This window comes from Dendrobates tinctorius, unplaced genomic scaffold (genome assembly GCF_039654945.1).
Source record: "Dendrobates tinctorius isolate UK_male_01 unplaced genomic scaffold, ASM3965494v1 ptg000014l, whole genome shotgun sequence".
NCBI classification, from domain to species: domain Eukaryota; kingdom Metazoa; phylum Chordata; class Amphibia; order Anura; family Dendrobatidae; genus Dendrobates; species Dendrobates tinctorius.
This window is the reverse complement of record NW_027361682.1, coordinates 25,244,086-25,261,761: the sequence shown is the minus strand read 5'-3', so window position 1 is coordinate 25,261,761 and position 17,676 is coordinate 25,244,086. Positions and strand designations below refer to the sequence as shown.

The window sequence follows — 17,676 nt, the reverse complement described above, 5'->3', positions numbered from 1 at the left end:
AATAGACCTAAATGAGGTATCGCTGTAACAGTACTGACCCGAAGAATAAAATGGCTTTATCAATTTTACCGCAGGCGGAACGGTGTAAACGCACCCCCCCAAAAAGAAATTCATGAAACGCTGAATTTTGTTCATTCTGCGTCACAAAAATCGGAATAAAAAGTGATCAAAAGATGTTACGTGCCCGAAAATGATACCAATAAAAATGTCAACTCGTCCCACAAAAAATAAGATCTCAAATGACTCGGTGGGTCAAAATATGGAAAAATTATAGCTCTCAATATGTGGTGATGCAAAAACTACTTTTACAATAAAAAGCGTCTTTTAGCATGTGACAGCTGCCCCCAAAAAAACCCCGCTATGAATAGTAAATCAACCCCCCCGTTATCACCCCCTTAGTTAGGGAAAAATAATAAAATTATAAGAAAATGTATTTATTTCCATTTTCCCATTAGGGTTAGGGCTAGAGTTAGAGCTAGAGTTAGGGCTGAGATTAGGGTTAGGGTGTGTTGGGGTTAGGGTTGGAGTTATAATTGGGGGGTTTCCACTGTTTGGGCACATCAGGTGCTCTCCAAATGCAACATGGCATCTGATCTCAATTCCAGCCAATTCTGCGTTGAAAAAGTCAAATGGTGCTCCTTCCCTTCCAAGCTCTGCCATGCGCACAAAAGTGTTTTACCTCCACATATGGGGTATCAGCCTACTCAGGACAAATTGCAAAACAACACATCTAGATAAGTTCCGTGGGGGGTCTAGCTTCCAAAATGGGGTCACTTGTGGGGAGTTTCAATAGTTTAGGTACATCAGGGGCTCTCCAAAGGCAACATGACACCCGCAGACCATTCCATCAAAGTCTGCATTCCAAAACGTCACTACTTCCCTTCCGAGCCCCGCCGTGTGTCCATACAGTAGTTTTCTCCCACATATGAGGTATCAGCGTACTCAGGACAAATTGGACAACAACTTTTGGGGTCCAATTTTTCCTGTTACCCTTGGGAAAATAAAAAAATTGGGGACTAAATGATCATGTTTGTGGAAAAAATACGATTTTTTTATTTTCACGCCCGGGCGTTATAAACTTCTGTGAAGCCCTTGGGGGTTCAAAGTGCTCACCACACATCTAGATAAGTTCCTTGGGGGGTCTAATTTCCAAAATGGTGTCAATTGTTGGGGGTTTTCACTGTTTTGGTACATTAGGGGCTTTCCAAACGCGACATGGTGTCCGATCTCAATTCCAGCCAAAAACGTCAAATGGCACTGCTTCCCTTCCGAGCTCTGCCATGCGCCCAAATAGTGGTTTACCCCAACATGTGGGGTATCAGCGTACTCAGGACAAATTGCACAATATCTTTTAGGGTCCTGTTACCCTTGGAAAAATAAGAATTGAGGGTGAAAAGATCATTTTTGTGGAAAAAATATGATTTTTTAATTGTACGGCTGTACGTTACAAACTTCTGTGAAGCCCTTGGGGGTTCAAAGCTCTCACCACACATCTAGATAAGTTCCTTGGGGGGGTCTAGTTTCCAAAATGGTGACATTTGTGGGGGGTTTCCACTGTTTTGGTACATCAGGGGTTTTCCAATCGTGACATGGTGTTCGATCTCAATTGCAGCCAAAAAAGTCAAATGGCGCTGCTTCCCTTCTGAGCTCTGCCATGCGCCCAAATAGTCATTTACACCCACATATGGGGTATCAGCGTACTCAGGACAAATTACACAATAACTTTTAGGGTCCTGTTACTCTTGGAAAAATAAAAATTGGGGGTGAAAAGATCATTTTTGTGGAAAAAAATATGATTTTTTAATTGTACCGCTGTACGTTATAAACTTCTGTGAAGCCCTTGTGGGTTCAAAGTTCTCACCACATATCTAGATAAGTTCCTTGGGGGGTCTAGTTTCCAAAATGGGGTCACTTGTGGGGGTTTCCACTGTTTAGGTACATCAGGGGCTCTCCAAACGTGACATGGCATCCGATCTGAATTCCAGCCAATTTTGCATTGAAAAAGTCAAACAGCGCTCCTTCCCTTCTGAGCTCTGCCATGCGCCGAAACAGTGGTTCCCCCCACATATCAGGTATCAGCGTACTCAGGACAAACTGCACAATAACTTTTGCAGTCCAATTTCTCCTGTTACCCTTGGTAAAATAAAAAAAATTGAACCTGAAGTATTTTTTTGTGAAAAAAAGTTAAATGTTCATTTTTTAAAAAATATTCAAAAAATTCCTGTGATGCACCTGAAGGGTTAATAAACTTCTTGAATGTGGTTTTGAGCACCTTAAGAGGTGCAGTTTTTAGAATGGTGTCACTTTTGGGTATTTTCTATCATATAGACCCCTCAAAGTGGCTTCAAATGTGATGTGGCCCGTAAAAATAAAATGGTGTTGCAAAAATGAGAAATCGCTGGTCAACTTTTAACCCTTATAACTTCCTAACAAAAAAAAAATTTTGGCTCCAAAATTGTGCTGATGTAAAGCAAACATGAGGGAAATGTTACTTATTAAGTTTTTTTTGTGCCGTATCTCTGTGATTTAAGGGCATAAAAATTCAAAGTTGGAAAATTGTGAAATTTTAAAAAAATTTTCACAAATAAACGCAAGTTGTTTGAATGAAATTTTACCACTATCATGAAGTACAATATGTCACAAGAAAACAACATCAGAATCACCAGGATCCATGGAAGCGTTTCAGAGTTATTACCTCATAAAGGGACAGTGGTCAGAATTGTAAAAATTGGCCCGGTCATGAACGTGCAAACCACCCTTGGGGCTTAAGGGGTTAATTAAACACAGCTGGACTCCAATGAAGGAGTAGAACTATCACAAGGAGGTTCACAAGGAAATGGACAGTATGTGACTTAAATATAAGTGTCTGAGCAAAGGGTCTGAATACTTATGACCATGTGATATTTTAGTTTTTCTTTTTTAATAAATTTGCAAAAGTTTCTGCATTTCTGTTTTGTTTCAGTCAAGATGGGGTGCAGAGTGTACATTAATGAGAAAAAAAACTTTTTTTTGAATTTACCAAATGCTGCAATGAAACAAAGAATGAAAAATTTAAAGGGGTCTGAATACTTTCTGTAGCCGCTGTAGGATTGCACTCAGACCAATGTTATTTTATGGGGCCATGCACATGTCTGATTTTTTACTTGGCCAGAGTCTGTCCAAGGAAAAAATTGCAGTATACACAATTTACATCTGATTATCGGATCGCACTCTGCCATGTAAGTCAAAGAGTCTGTCAAACAAATTGGAGCACACTCGGAACACATCCAAGTATGGTCCAATTTTCACGTATTAATAGAATGGAGAAGATGCAAACATTTTTTATCTCCATCTTTCCACATCCAACAAAATTGGATCACACTCTGATAGTTTGATCACAGTGCGATTAAAAAAATTGCTCCAATTCTCGGACGAGAGGAGATACGGTTGATTACACCTAACAAAAGATGTTGCGACTTGTATGGTCCATTGGACTTCAAAGGGTGCACTTACCTTTTTCCAAGGGTTGCTAGTAGCAAGGGACAATAAACTGTTGCTGGAAGATGTCATGATTCCAGAGACGTCATGAGTGAAAGACTGAGGTTATTTTCATATTGCGTTTTGCAATGTCCTTTGGGTGTCCAAGATGTGACTAAGGGGAGGAATAAACCTTTTTCAGAGGGTTCTTTTTTATGTCTGTGGCAATGACACTGACATTATGCCTGTAAATGTAAGAGTGAAATACATTGTATTTTGTAGGGTTGGCTGAAAGTCTAAGATGTGACTAATTGAGGGCACTTATGGGTTACCCCCACCCAGGGCTGTGGGGTACTCATACCGGGCCGGTGTCAGGGGAATGTGTCACAGCAGCGGTGACCCGGTCCGTGGCCCTGGGCGCCCAATTAATGGTGAAATGTGATGTAATTTAAGTGGAATGGAATAGTTAGTGACGCCACCTGTTGTGTTTGGCAAGCAAGATGTTAAGCCAACGCTGCGTGCAGATCCTCTGGGGCTGATGGTGTGTTGTAGCATAGATGGTGTAGCTCCCCACAGGTGAAGCTGTAACCCCAGGGCAGTGTATAGGCGCAGGCAGTGTGAGGAATGCTGATACTCAGATGTAGCGGTGCTGACGGTGCTGGCGCACAGATAAATGGAAGACACCAGGGCTTGCAGTTCCAAAGCTTTACTCACAGTTCGTGGTAAACACTGGTGCCTGCCTCCGTGCCGTGTCCTCTGGGGCAGAGACTCAATCAACCTCCCGGGCAAGTCAGGCACACTCCGCCAACATTTACCTTTCCTGAACGACTCCTCTATTGCGCCTTTTAGTGTGAAGAGCTCCAGTACCGTGGTACTCTGAAGTTCCTCCTGTCAGATGTTCCTAACAACTCTACTTGTATGACAGACAGCTGTAGCCTTTTCTCAGGGACTCCTTTCTCCAGAGTCCTGGCTCTCTATTCAGTTGCTGTTGTGCCCCAAGTCTTGGATGGGAGTAGTGCATTTACAGCCAACTACTCCACCGGTGTCTGCTGCAGAACCATAAGTGTCCATACAACCTCGGGGACCGGGCCACGACCTTGCGCTGAGAACCTATAGGCAGGGTTCCTCTTCCAACCCACAACTCCTCTCTGTTCTCCTACTCCTTCGTTCCACGCTGTTCCTTCTCTCTCTTATGGAAGCTTAGGTTGCAGTTCTACGTCTTTCTCCTTCTGTTCCTTTCCTGTGCCAGCTGGCTCAGGTCACTGAGGCAGCTGCAGCACTTTTTCCTCTCCTAGGGATCTCCTTCCCTCTCGGACCCGTCCTCAGACTCTCCTGACTGACTGTCCTTCTCCCGCCTGACCTCCCGTCAGACTGACCTGTAATTCTAAACTTTCCCACTCTTTTAGATCTCTAACTCCACCCACCTCCCAGCATATCTAGTGTTACGAAGCAAGGACCCACGAAAGGTGCTCTGCTACCCTCTAAGCATGGAGCTGCAATCTGGTCCATTGCTGAACTATCCTTTGTGTGGGTGCAGGTGTTGGAGTGTGGAAAGGAGTTCCCAACTTACCCAGTTGTTGGGGCACCACACCTTAGGAGAAGGTGCAGTACCTCTGTGGTGCCACACTTACCTTTGTCAAAAGATTCCTGAGGTCAAGGGGAAATGACAATGGCGTTTTTCAAGAAAAGAGAAGAGTGAAAGATGTTGCATTTTACAGGTGTCTGTTGAAGATCCAATATGTGACCATTATGGAGTGGGCATTTACTTTTATCAAAGGATCTCTGGGTACAAGGAGCCATAAAGATGGCATGATTCCAGGCAAAACAAGAGTGAAAGATTGTGGGTCTTTTCACGTCATATTTTTACAGTGCCCATCTGACATAAGTTTTAGAAGGATGTTACTGTAAAGACCTACATAAGGTACAAGTTTTTTTCTGGATGCCACTGTACGGAAGAACACAGTCCACTACGCTGTTCCATGCAACAAAACCTAAGATTTATTGATTTATAGAAAACCCAATGGAGTCCGAAAAGAATATCTTGAACATCTTTTTCTTTCTGGTAAATTAAGGTCTATATATAAGGCCTATAGCTATGTTAGAAATAGGAACTAGGACTTTCTCAGCATGTACAGTAACAGACATTGCAGTAAACAACATGCGGTGTGTTTTGGAGGTTCAGAGGCAAAGCAATGAAGAGTGTTTGGAGGCAACTTTGGAAAGGGTATACAGATATCTGACAGAAGATGCAACTGAAGGAAAGTCACTGTTTTATAGATCCTTTAGAACTCCGAGCTGGAACTAGGCACCTAGTACAAGAGAACCAGCTTTCTTTCTCTTTGGTGAGAGATAATACCCTTCTTCCAGGGAGCATTTCCTGGCCTGTGAGTCTTCCTAAAGGCCCTTTTACATTTAGCGATGCACCAGCGATCCGACCAGCGATCCGACCCGGTCAGGATCGCTGGTGCATCGCTAAATGATCGCTAGTGAGCTTTCATACAGAAAGACCTCACAGCGATGCAGCAGCGACGCAGCGCATGATACTCACCTTTCACACACAGCGATCCTGACGTCCTCCCGCCCGCCTCCACGCGTCGCTCGTCGTCACAGCAGGAAGTCACAGCAGGAAGCGCCCGACGAGAAATGGAGCTGGACATTCTCGCGCGATCAGCGATGGACAGCGGGGGAGCCGGTCGCTGGTAAGTATCACACATAGCGATATCGCTAGCAATATCGCTATAACGTCACAAAACCGGTGACGTTTTAGCGATATTGCTAGCGATATCGCTTAGTGTAAAACCCCCTTAAGCCAACAGTGAGAAATGGTACCCCAATAGGCCTTGACCCAACGTCAAATGAGAAGAGTAAAATACACGGGAATCTGGCATTCCTGTTCTCAATGTAGGGTGCAGATGCCTGAACCAACACTTAGCAGGAGACCCCCTTCACTTCAGCTCCTGCTGCCTAAAAGCAGCTTGGTGATCTTTCCTGTGTGCTCCATGCTTTCCAGTTCATTAAAACTCAGAGCCAAAGTGAAAATCCCCAGAAAGGATTGTAGAAGTTGATGTCAATCCTAGAAGTTCGTTTGATTTTTACCACCTAGACAAAAGTTCTCAACAGTGGAACTATCTGGAATAATATCAAAATAGCATCATTTGTCACGTGCATTCTCTTCAAGGCTAAATAAAATGAAAAAAAAAGTGGAGTTTTCTAACACATGTAGTGCAGACCTAAATGAGAGCTGACATAGACTCTGGGGGCGGACAAAAGGGCGAGAGGCGCAATTAACAAAAGAAAACTAAAATAGTGACAGTATAATTGGAGCTGGCCATGGGCTGATTGTGAGACCTGACTAATTGGACATTGGATAATTAAAATGAAAACAGCCACTTGCAAAATAATAATAATTCTGTTCCTGGAAAGCCCGCGGTATGGGAGAAATCTGGAGGGAATTATAGCAGCAACGTCTAATGATTGTACAGCAACAGGAAATTATTGGTGAAACACGTAGATCAGCAAACAAATGGAGTCACTTCCACCCAAAATGCTGACATCTGAGCTGAAATACATGTTGTTTGTTTTCTGCTCTTCATTCAAGGACTTTGCAACTACACCATTATATTGAAAGGCTTGTTTACCCCTAAAAAAACTTTCATTTTGAAATATGGGCACAGGGAGATAGTAAAATAAAAAATGACTACCACCCCCCCCAAAAGAAAAACCCACCATGCCCTTCTTTGAACTTCATAGTCTCTTTGTTTCTTCTTGATGCAGAGGTTACTTTAATTCTAAATTCTGAGTCAGACAAAAGAGCCGGGAAATTGATTCTTCCAGCTGATATGAAACATAACCATTGCGGATTTGCTAGTGATTTACAGTACAATGTAAATCAATGCACATGCTGCGGTAAAATCCGCGCGGAAACTCGGCGGTTTATTTTCCGCAGATGTCAATTTTTTGTGCGGATTCCGCACCGTTTTTACACCCATTTCACTATAGGAATCCGCAGGTCTAAAAACGCAGGCGAAATCCGCACAAAATCCATAATAAATCCGCAGGAAAAGCACGCGGAATTTGACATGCGGATTCTGCCAAAATAAGCAGATTCCGCATGGAAAAATCCGCACAGCAATCCGCAACATGTGCATATACCCTTAGAAGGAACTTGTCCTTTGAGACATCTGTGTTGACGGCTTTCTTGAGTGTATTCACTTCAAGTTCCTTCACATTAGAAACAAATTTGAGTCAAAGGATCTCATTGGTCTCCATTGTAATCCAGCATGTATCAGATCCATCATTCCGTAATTCATGGTTCGCCCGGCAGAAAACTGGAAACTAATGTGAACATCAAGGTCCTGTTTCGAGCCATTGCAGATGGACAAAAAATACTCAAACTATAAAAAAAACTATTCAAAAAGCATTTCGGAGTTTCATCTTGGATTATAATAAGAGTGTCCTTCAAAGCGTAATATTCCCTTACGAGAACATGTAAGGCTCATTAGTACATTAGGAATGTTCTATAGGTCACAAAACCTCCATGAGGACACATCCCAAGCATTCCAACACTGGATTAAAAACCACCATAAACCATGGAACACGCCCGCCTTCCACATACAGGTGACCTGTGCCAGGAACACCATGTCGGCACTGTCTGTACCCTTGAGATGGAGTAAGATTTTCATAATTTCAGCAGGAGTATTTATCTTGATTTACCCACACAGTAGAGGAACTTTGAGCTTACAGACCTGATTTGTAGGCTAATGTGAATTTCTTCAGCCCAGTTGCATTAAGGCAGGATATTTGGGTCTTTTTGGTGGTGACCACAAAATATAAACGGTCAGAAGCACGCATGCAAGTGATTTGTCTTCAGGTGTCACTGTGATGCACAAAACCCCTGTATGTTCTCCTTTGGCATGAAGCATGGTAGAGATTAAGGGCATTCTACATCATGGCAATATCCAATAAACCCGAGAGCTTCAGTTCATAAGATGCTAAATGTAGAGATAATTCATGTTCTTTACATTTTAAAGCTTTTTCTGCACAAGTTTTTTAATTTAGCAATTTTCACAAAAAGTTTTATAATTGTATTAAAGTTTATCCTATCAAACAATCTGTATGATATCAGTGTCTTGCTGCCCTCATGCCGTACAACAAAATAAAACTGATTTTGGGACACACAAACAGTGTAGTATGTCCAGGAACAGCCAGAATTCACATGCTCTGTAACTTGCAATCCGCTCTTCTCCAGTGAGCAGTTTGTCTGTATCAGTATCTGCCAGCACAATAGATGCTGGAATATCCTTCCCCCCTCACTTTTTATATTTTATCTGGCATTGTTCAATGTCTTGCCTTTCCAGAACTCAAAGTCCACCTATTTTTCACCTGTCTTGTTTTCATGGCCAACCTCTGCTTCCTTGTGTTATGACTGCCACCTTTTTTGTGCTCCATGTCGGGTCCTACAAGTGGCTCAGAGATCTGTAGTGACATCATTCCCCATAACCTTTTATAACCTATTTGGACACACTCCTTTGTCTGAATAATGAAACTGTAATGTTTTCAGTTGTCTTTTTTTTTTTGGAAATTGCCACCATCCATTTTCTTCTGTTACCATCTCCTCAGACTCCTGTGATTTGTATTATTTGCATCAGCTGCTTCTGTGATCTGCTGGTGAACCCATTGTTTGCTGTAAATGTAGAAATCGCAGGAATGCAGGAAGTCGTCATGGACAGGAGACAGATCAAGAGTTAACAGGGATTTATTAACAACAGGAATACTCCACGCAGGGAGTGTGAGGAAATGGGGGTATGTTAGGACGGAGGACTGGACAGGGAGTTTGGAAAGGGGAAGGGCAGGAACGAACTAGGGTTTGATAGGAGGGAGAAGGTCAAACTTATCAGTGTGTAGTCTTCATGATTGCGTCTTGGTTCTCCAACGGTGGCATCGACAACAGCGGCACATGATGTCTCAGTGGTGTCTGTAGAAGACGGGATTCCAGTCCACATGAGGGGTGAATGATCCAGGAAGGTTGTGGAAGGTTCCCACACTCACATACGCCAAGAAGCTGTGATCAGTACAGTACAAGGCACCGTTGGAACGAGACTTTGCTCCGCAGTGTGTGCACGTATAAGGCTAAGGGGCTTTGCCCTAGTCACCTGCTTCCCATTGCACCGCGTGCACGTTACAGTCATTGGTTGCAAATGTGAGTCACCTCCAGACACAGAGGTAAGCGGGAAACTGGCAGTCCATCGTCCCCCCCACAGTAGACCGGTATCCCAGGGGTCTGTCAAGTCGGGCTGCGCCCAATGACTCCTCTGCTCTCACAGCTGACACTGCGCTCAACTGCCCGCTTAGCTTTTCTGCCTGGACTCTCCCTCTTTTTCCAGTGCACCGCGCTTTTAGCACGGCTCCGCCTACCACAGCCACATGGAAAGGTCGGTCCTTGTCTGAAAGTCTTCCCCCCCTGCAACATTGGTGACAGTCCCGGTAGTTCCAGAACCAGTGTGAGTGAGATATGCCTAATCTTGTCTTTCCTCTTACATTAGCATCACAAACTTTTATTAGAGATTGTTCACAATTGATTACAATTTGTTGTGGATTCTGCTATCTACACCTGGGTTCTGCTTCAGACTTTTAATTTCCTTTTAATCAGCCCTCTTAGTTATGTGCCTTCTAGAGTGTTCTGCTTTTGATGTTTGTCTGACAACCAGCATTACCTAAATCCATATCCCTGCTGATCCACATTCCTTTCAGCCTATTGTGCAAAAATTCTCAGGGTCCCAGCGATCCCATCCATTGTTAGACAGCCCCTCCAGCAATCAGGACCAGCGAGCAAGCGCGGCTGTTAGATACCCAATGTTTACATTGGAAACCAGCATCCAGTGTCGCTGATCGCTGGTCTCTCGCTGCCACACGCAGTGATGCGTGCTGGCCAGTGGGAGACCAACAATCAAAAAATGGCCCAGGACGATGGAGCGCAATCAGCGATACCCGGCAAGGGGGCTGGTCGCTGATCCATGTCACACACAGCGATCTCGCATGTCTGCAACCAACAGTAGAGATAGATTTACTGCATACTATTTTGAGAGGCGCCTTGGCCAGAATCATTTATTGTATACTGACTAGATGTGTGATAAATGTTAACTCAGTGATGGTCCTTCCACTGGGACAGTTATTAAAATGGAAGGTTCTGTTCTGCAGTTTCCCCTCATCTCCAAAACCATGGTAAGGCCCATGCTTGACCCCCAAACCCTTCTAACGATGATCTCAATGCTGGGATCTAGATCTAATGGATTGCAAAATTCCTTTCATATCCTCTTTGTGGCATAATTAGTCAATCAGAGTTTTTTCAACTAACTCATATGGAGAGAATTTGGATCTCTGTATCAGAAAAGTGGAGAATAGATGACTTATAAAGTACGGAGTTAAGTGGTGGACATTTCCTTCAAGTCCTTTATAAAGAAAAAGCTGCAACTCCACCAAGATCCAAGCTAAGTAATATTAATGAATGCTATTAATCACATGACCCAGAACTTCAGAATTTCAGACCTCCAAGTAGCATCATCCATGTAAAACCTGAGGAAAGCGAGTGGTTTCATTAGACAGATATCTGATAATACCTTGGCACACTGCATCGAGCACATAATTCTGTCTTTCAGCTTGTGCCTAGTCTTATGGCCTAATGCCGGATAAAGGGTAGGCAGGGAATATAAATATTCACAATCAGCCTCTCTAAGCTCATGATCTCTGTTTTCTTCCTGAAGAATGTAAGGTATGTGCGGCGGAAGACGGCTTGACAGAAATCAGAGCAATACAATAAAGTCCCCTGAATCCTACGGTAAACAGATCTGATAGGTCTCTTAAGCTGTGGCTTCCCATCCAAGTGATTCTGTAAACTGGGAATTTGCCGCAGAGGAGAACTGATGCCAAATGGTAATGCCATCAATTCTGATCTATCAGTTAGTTATGCTAATACATAAGGAGTCTGACGTGTGCAAAAAAAAATTAAATTGGAGGTTAATGAAAGGAGATCAGGTACTATGACCAATGGGACTCCCATCGATCATGAGAATGTAAGTCCCAAAGTCCAGTGTGGGAATAAAGCGGTAGAATGCACTGTCCCATTCACTCTCTGTAGGAGTGTTGATCACAAATGCTCGATGAGTCTTTTTCAGGATTGGTGAGAGTCCTTAAATGTTTTTTAATGTATAACCTCATGAAATTTTACTTATTTAGTATATTATAACAAAAAGCGGCAGATTTTCTTGAAATGACTCTTTGCAGTAGCTCTTTTTAGATCTTTTATAAACACTTAAGTTGAGGTTTCTTGACGACTTTGACTGCGACATCTGTGCTAAACCAAAAATGACTGGGTGCGCTGCTACATGATAGCACAATACAAGGGAATGGGACCCCTAGGGTACTGACACAAGTAAGTCACAAAATATTCAACCGGTTGGACTTCTTGCAACTTACTTGTCGCAGTACTTTGGGGATCGCGATATAACTCCATTCTCTTGTACAGTGCTGTGATGTAACGATACCTAGCCAACTTAGGTCTAAGTTGCCGTTTAGCCCCAGCCTTAACTTACTGATTTTTTCATTTTGTTTTTGCAAATCTTTTTGGTTGCATTTTTCATTTTTATCCACTTCATAATAAGTTTTTTTTCTGCCGTGTTTTTAGTCTTGTGGAAAGTTTAATGTATGTACAAACTGCAACACCCGGAGCATGCAGTGTTTTTAGAAAAAGATGACACTAACTGAAAAAAATACATCCAGGCTCAACGTTTCTGGACCCAAAAATGTTATGAAAAATGCTCTAAAACGTTGTTTTTCACCAAAATGCTGCATGAGAAACCTGCTGGAGGCCCTCCTCACTCCATAACTAGAACATGCTGTGTTTTTATAAATAAAATGCCCTGTACCCAAAAATACATTAAAGTGCCGCAAACAAAAAGTGTGGTTTGTAGTGTTTTGTTTCTCCATTGACTTTCATGTAACATTTACTAGTAAAAAATAAAAGACAGTTAAAGTTGACATAAAAAAATAGTCTTTATTCCCTAAAACACTATGGGGGAAGATTTCTTACCAGCAGATTTTTTTTACTTACGGTATTTTTGTTTGAAATAACACATTGCTCACCTATAGATACTCAGATACTCAACTGCTGGACCACGGCCCATCCATTGCACCATATTGTTTGTCTTCCGATACTTGGATACTCAACTGCTTGCCCACAGCTTCTCCATTGCACCATACTGTTTGTCTTCCGATACTCGGATACTCAACTGCTTGCCCACAGCTTCTCCATTGCACCATGTTGTTTGTCTTCCAATACTCAGATACTCAACTGCTTGCCCACAGCTTCTCCATTGCACCATATTGTTTGTCTTCCGATACTTGGATACTCAACTGCTTGCCCACAGCTTATCCATTGCACCACATTGTTTGTCTTCCAATACTCAGATACTCAACTGCTTGCCCACAGCTTCTCCATTGCACCATGTTGTTTGTCTTCCAATACTCAGATACTCAACTGCTTGCCCACAGCTTCTCCATTGCACCATATTGTTTGTCTTCCAATACTCAGATACTCACCTGCTTGCCCACAGCTTATACACTGCACCACATTGTTTGTCTTCTGATGGTCTTCTCACTTTCTTTTCCAGTGGGTTCCACTATGGCCACTGTTGGCTGTGGTCCTTACATTGTATTCAAGCCATAAATGATAGTTTTACTCATGTCTTGGATTAAATGTCAAGGCTGCCGCAGTGCGCCACGATGTGCCTTTGCTTTCTTCTAAGACTCACACCAATCTGAAGTTGAAGGGGCGTAGCTCTAGTTTAGCTACTCCCTGTACAGTAGCACTACCAGACACAGACACTCTGAAAGGAATCTAGATCCTGAGACTTTTCAATATCAGAATAGGTGCAGATCCTAGTAGTCAGACTTCCACTGATCAAAAAATTATGAGTTGTCCTTAGCCATAAGAATGCATTTACAATGGTTTGAATCTCACTTTAAGTATGAGAAACTTAAACAAGCCTGTGTAGAAGGAAGAGGCAGTTTATTGTAATGCAGACAGATCATACATCTAAAAAACTGTTAAAAGTCCTCCTTCTGAATACAAAATGGACTGCAAGCTCACTGAGGGATCAGTGTTAATCTGTCTATTGAAATCTATGGAGCCAAGAATGAAGGAGTAGTGTGGCGAGATTTAGAGAAACAGACAATGCTGTTTTTTTTTTTTTTTTTATAAATATTTTATGTAACCTCAGATTGGATTCACAGATACACTGCCCAGTTCTAATATATATAAAGTCCTTCATACTGCTACAACTTTGTAGTAAGTGTTTTGCCTTACCCCATGAATGAATAGACATCTACATTGCCCATCTCTATTATATGTCTTCCATTCTGCTGTTGCTTTGTAGTGTTTTATTGTCCCCCAAGGCTGGATTCACATCTACACTGCTCAGTACTGCTGTATAATCACCTGCATGTTGCTGCCTGCTGTTTCTGAACATACGCTTAATGGAGATAAGGGAGCAAGAGTCCCTCAAGTCTGTGTATGGTAGGCATCATAGCAACTAGTCTCTACTCACTAGCTCAAAGACAACAGAAAATTAGAAAGGTAGCCTGCAGAGGAAAAAACTGTTAAACTAAAAATACAGGATTAAATCATAAAATGCCCAGAAGTTGTGTTACATCTCAAGTACACACACAACGGGTTATTCTGAAAAGGGACCTGAAATGACAGGCTTTTATGAACAAGATTGCCTGCTCCTCAAAAATGGAAATTATCTAATCCACATTATTTTAGGTCGAGAAGCTAAGTAAACAAGCAAAAGAGATTCTAGACAGTATATATATATATATATAAAATAACCATCTCCCGGATATCATGCAAAGTGAATAGATTAAAAAAACAAACATCCTTGCAGAACTTGAAAGCCATGAAAGAAAAGCCCTTGACCTTATTTGCAAGTTACGGAAGTTTTCTGTTTAACAACTGATAAACGTTCCTGTAATTCGCAACAACAAAAGACACGTTAGGAAACCAACTGACAGCACCTGAAAGGTTTGGGAGTGCCGCTAATCTCTCACTTTTACCTTCACTGTGTATAGTTCACCAGCCCCAAAGTGTAAACTCATAAAAGTGTAATAATGTATAATCTACAAACCGTAAACTCGAGGTTGGTGGCGTATGTCAACCACTTATAGAAACATGCAAAACAGCTGTTTCATTTCTGTTAGACCAACGACTACATACGGAGTTGTCCTCAAAATACTGCAGGGATGTCCTCAAAAGGCAATGGAGTATTTTGACCTGAACACGTGTATGTGGCCATGATAATAAGCCTGGAGCACCTGGCTATAAAAAGGAACCATCCAGCGCTATGCAGCATGCATCGCGGATCTGTCTTTGTAGATGAGTGGTGTTATAACATCATGGGCTTCGCACACTTTAAATGTGGAAGGTGGCTCTGTATGGCTTGGGATAGAATATGGAAAGGATATGAATAGGACACATGCGTGATCTGAAGATGTGAGAGGTCGAAACATTAGCAGCACCGATGATTTCTGATGTGAAAAGTGAGTTGCGCTGCACAGCGCCAGAAAACCTTTTTAGGGTATGCGTACAAGATGTCCTTTTCAGGCGGACTGAGAAATCACCCAATAAAAGTTAAAAGTAATAAATGAACTTTTTCACAACCATGTTAAAACAGCTTGCGTGCATATATTCCCTCTTGTTTAAATGCTTCAGGCTTTGAAAGATGTGAAGCATCTAAATAAACTGATCAGTCCAAAAGACACCGATGGCAAACCGGCCACAAAAACAGCAAAAAATATAACAAAGAAGATGCTCCAGGGAAAAACTCCACCAGTTGACATGCCTCTATAAAAAGTCGTGTGAACATACCCTTATTCATAAGTCTGGCAATTTGTGATCCTTGTAATAGGGTTAACTTTATTTTGGGGATTTTTGCTGTGAAACAGCAGCCAAGAACCCAATTCAACCGCATCCAGTGAACATAGGTTTAAAAGGGTTTTACTCTATGTAACTGTAGACTTTTGATTCCTCACTGTGCACAGAATGTCAACTGTCAAGATTCTATAGTGCAAATGCAAGGAGCGGTGGACGCATGGCCACAAGTATATGATTTGCATTCTTGCTGTCACACGCAGACTAGACGTGCACATCGTCGCTCAATGCAAGTGAATTAAGCAAGCCTGGACACGTCTAGTTTCTATACTCTCCTCTTATCTCCTTTTCCCACAATTGCATACAAGATTTCTCCCGTGCATCACCTCTTCTCTGGAACTTTCTACCCTAGCATATCAGACTCTCGCCTATCGTGGAAATCTTCAAAAGAAACCTGATGACCTACCTCTTCCGACAAGCCTACAACCTGCAGTAACCACCGATCCACCAAACCGCTGCACAACCAGCTCTACCCTCACCTACTGTATCCTCACCTATCCCTTGTAGATTGTGTGCCCTCGCGGGCAGGGTCCTCTCTCCTCCTGTACCAGTCGTGACTTGTAGTGTTTAAGATTACTGTATTTTTTATTATGTATACCCCTCCTCACATGTAAAGTGTCATGGGATAAATGGTGCTATAATAATAATAATAATAATAATAATAATAATAATAAAGTATGCAAATCGCATACATATGATCACATGACTGCCACTCCCACCCAAGAGAATCCTGACAGTGCGAACTGTCCACACTGTGAGAATTGACAAGTCTGCAATCACATAGAGTGATTGCAAACTTGATCCCCATGGCCAGACAAACCCTTTAAAGGAAACCTGTCACAGGTGTTGGGGCTGCTGAACCATCATCATGTCAATGAGCCCCTGGTATTTACAGCTCCAAACATACCTAAAAGCAGGCTGTTTCAGCAATAGGAAAAGCTGTAAGAGCTAAAAGGTTACCCAAGAGTAGTTTGGGATCCTCTTATTAAAACAATGCTCGGTGAAGTCAAGGACACCTTGCTATGCTGCGCACGTGCCTGATGCCACTAGAGGAGAGTCCTGGACTCATGTCAGGCTACTTATAAGATCTTTGACTCCTCAGAGCCAAAACGGTTGATTTTGATATTGGCATGTGTTAATAACATAGGGTTTGGTCAATCCGGCCACCTTGGCAATAGCCAGACCCCAAACTGGACCACCCAATTTAAGACAAGGCTTTACATAGACTCTACCTCTTTTTGCCAAGAACATGTCACAAATTTGGAGCTGAGAAATAAGAAAAATCATGGCAAATTGTTGGCAAATTCAGCTGCATAAAGACCTGATAAGGACTTAGTGGCCTAAAACCTAGAGAGAGAGGCCTCATTTACCAAAATATCCAATCAGTGCCCAGCTTTCATTACTTACACTGCTCTGTTAAAATGAAAACTGAGCTGGGATTGGTTGATACGGGCAACAGACAATTTTTCTATTAGAAAATTTTCATAAATTTGCCCTAATGTTTTTTATATATTTATATATCAGTTCAGGTTTTGTGGTAATATTTTGGACAGTTTTTTTTTTTATTACCAAATTTTTGCATCTGTAAGTCTGAGCTGTTAAAATATGATGTTACTTATCAGGTTTGGTGAACTCCATTAAAAAAAGAAATATCCCAAATTGCTATTTTTTAATCAAAACACCTTCACAAAAAATGGAATAAAAAGTGATTAAAAAGTTAAAATTGCCCAACAGTAATAAGAATTTTAGTTTACTGTATATAGCTCCATGAATGGAGAAATAACAATATATGGCTTTCAGAATATGTCAGCATTTTTTTTTTAAAGTTTTTCTTATTTTGTAAAAACGTAGTAAAGGTTACCAAAAACGATCTAAACTTTGTATTGCAGTAATCGTAATAAAGTTTACATACTAGTTTTGCACAGTAAAAGAAGGAAAAATCCCTTGCGATTGTGGAATTGCTGTTTTTGTTACATTCACATCCTACAATACAATTCTTGATAGATGACCATGTTCCAAAGTAGGCCGAGGTCACACATGCGAGAAACTTGCAACAATCTCGCATCTCAATACCCGGCACTGCCGCCGGCACTCAGGACCGGAGCGTGCAGCTGCATAGAAATACATGCAGCCGCAAGCTCCGGTGCCGAGTGCCGGCGGCAGTGCCGGGTATTGAGATGCAAGACTCGTGCGAGTTTCTCGCATGTGTGACCCCGGCCGTAGCGTAAATACTGCAT

At 42.1% G+C, this 17,676-nt stretch overlaps 1 long non-coding RNA gene across 1 annotated transcript in view; it reads right to left on the bottom strand.

Annotated features, from left to right (window-relative positions):
• The window catches only part of LOC141070399 (uncharacterized), a 136,658-nt gene that overhangs the window by 10,607 nt on the left and 108,375 nt on the right, over positions 1-17,676 (bottom strand). Inside the window, exon 3 of the long non-coding RNA XR_012226657.1 lies at positions 3,493-3,631. This is a non-coding gene — a long non-coding RNA (uncharacterized lncRNA). The remainder of the gene's footprint in view (positions 1-3,492; positions 3,632-17,676) is intronic.